The sequence below is a fragment of the Myotis brandtii genome, unplaced genomic scaffold, assembly GCF_000412655.1.
Source record: "Myotis brandtii unplaced genomic scaffold, ASM41265v1 scaffold639, whole genome shotgun sequence".
Taxonomy (NCBI): Eukaryota; Metazoa; Chordata; class Mammalia; order Chiroptera; family Vespertilionidae; genus Myotis; species Myotis brandtii.
Genome location: NW_005370452.1, coordinates 207979 through 210657, shown reverse-complemented (window position 1 = coordinate 210657; position 2679 = coordinate 207979).

Here is a 2679-nt window from a genome sequence, read left to right as displayed (position 1 = left end):
TGGACCTCAGCTGGTAATTCCAGGTGAATGTTTTCCAACTTAATTGTATTTTCAGTCTGGCCCTGGGATGAGGTACATGACAGGCCTGCCGATTCAGCTGCCATTTTTCTCTCCGACAAATATTTACTTAAAAAAAAAAAGGTAGGCTACATGAAACAAAATGGACAAATCTATAAACCTAAAGTTGAATGAATGAAAAACAAAACATAAAAATTATGGTTACAGTATAATGCTATTTATATAAAGTTCAAAAGGAAGCAAAATTAAACTACATTTTATAGGGATGCCTGCAAGGGTAGTTAAGAAAAAGCAAGGGTGTAATTACCATACAGACAGGAGAATGGTGTGTCTTCAGTGGGAATGAGGGCATTGTAGTCAGGAAGAGCCTTCTGGGATGTAAATAATGTTCAATTTCTGGTCTTGGTTTATAATTACTTGGCTCTCTAACCATTTGTTAAGTGTTACCTGTAACATTTATGAACATTTACTTATATTTTGCAATAGAAATCTTTAAAAATTAACATAATTAGCCCTAAATGGTTTGGTTCAGTGGATCGAGCGTCGGCCTGTGGGCTGAAGAGTCCCAGGTTCGATTCCAGTCAAGGGCATGTACCTTGGTTGCAGGCACATCCCCAGTAGGGGGTGTGCAGGAGGCAGCTGATTGATGTTTCTCTCTCATCCATTGATGTTTCTGACTCTCTGTTCCTCTCCCTTCCTCTCTGTAAAAAATAAATAAAATCTATTTTTAAAAAAATTAATATAATTAGACTTCCCAAGGAAATAACTTTTCTGACATGGTTGAGAATTAATTAGCTTTCTACTTATTTGTTATATGCCAAACAGTCATGTTAATGTATGTTATCTTTTTAAAAAAAATCCTTTTATTGATTTCAGAGAGGAAGGGAGAGGGAGCGAGAGATAGAAACATCAGTGATGAGAATCATTGATCGGCTGCCTCCTGCATGGCCCACAATGGGGATCAAGCTCATAATCCAGGGGATGTGTCCTGACCGGGAATTGAATGGTTGACCTCCTGGTTCATAGATCAATGTTCAATCACTGAGCAACACCGGCTGGGCTGTATGTTATCTTTCACAATAAAAATATATAATTGTATAATTAGACTTGTAATAAAAAACAGCAATCACCAGACCATCTGACTTCCTAGAGACAGATTTTCTGTTGTTTTTTTGTTGTTGCTGTTGTTTTTGTGTGTGTGTGTACCTCACTATTTCTAAATAAGCTTAAAGTGCTGTGTCTTTATTTTTCATTTTCATGTATTATGGATATTATGGACTGTCTAAATCCATAAGATGGGGACATGGCTTTCTTATCTACCTGGTTTTCTCTAGGCTCACACGCACTATTTTCCTATTCTCTTCCTCCCCAACTACATAGCTTTTTGCTTATGTTGATTTAAAACATTATTTGGCATCTACATTATTATGACTATGTAAATATTATTTATAACCAAAATAATTCAACCTAAACTCCTATCAATGTGTTCTATTAGCTTTTCTTTGTTTTTCTTTTTTTCCTAGAGACATCCCTCCAGAATTCCTCATTCTTTTCCCCCAGTTTGGACCAGGGTTTACATTAGCATGCTTGTAAAATATTTTTCAAAGACTTCTACGAGCCATGACTTAGTAAGTGATACCAGACTTGCTGTCCACTGAAAACAACCACAAAACTGGACAATATATGAAACAACTCTTTTCAGGCATTGAAAAATGAGCATCGCAGAAGAGAATCTCATGAGGTGAGCCCAGTGTCGCTCCGTAATTGTTCTGGCTTTCAGCCTGGAGGTGCTCTTTCTGCTCTGAGCAGGAAGAGACTGAAGTTCAGGCTTTGAAGTGGTTGGGATTTGTTTGTCAGGGTGTCTGGGAAGGGGTAGTTGCCCGGAGAGCAGCACCGAGAGGTCTGCATTTGACTCGCTGTGGGGCTTTGGCTAAGACCAGGCTGCACGGGGAAAAGGTGAAACTCCGTGACTGAATAGAGATCACCTGCTGAAGTCTGAAAGCCCAGTGGTGACACCATGCAGTGCCGGGTGACATTGGGGTACTAGCCTAGGCAGCGGAGAGGCCTCACTGAAAATTTTGGAATGTAAGAGAGATTCCAGAAAGACCAAACCTAAGAGGAAAGTCAACACTCCACAGCAAGGGACAGATCCTAAAAATTAGGTCCAAACAAAAATAGACCCATTCCAACAAAGAATAAAACCAAGGCTGACAAGACCAAATAATTGCCAATAGTTTCAGTGTCTGAACAAGTTCAACACTTGTGTATGAGGAAGATGTGATTTTCTCTTTCTACCACATGCCATACACAATGTTCAGCATATAATAAAACATCGCTAGATATGAAAAGAAATGGGAAAACATGAGTCATAGTCAATAGAAAAACACAGTTTTTGAAAACTGGTTCCTGGTTACCCAGATGTTGGAATTAATAAGCAATAACTCTCAAGCAACTATTACAGTTATACATGTTTATAAATGAGCAAATGAGGAACCTCAACAGAAAAATCTATACTAATAAAAGGGTAATATGCTAATTAGACCAGGTCAACCAGACATCTTCTGGATGTCTGACTTCCTTCCGGACAGTTAGGGGGTGACCAGGCTGTCAGGGGGGCAGTTAGGGGGTGACCAGGCTGTCAGGGGGGCACTTAGGGAGCGA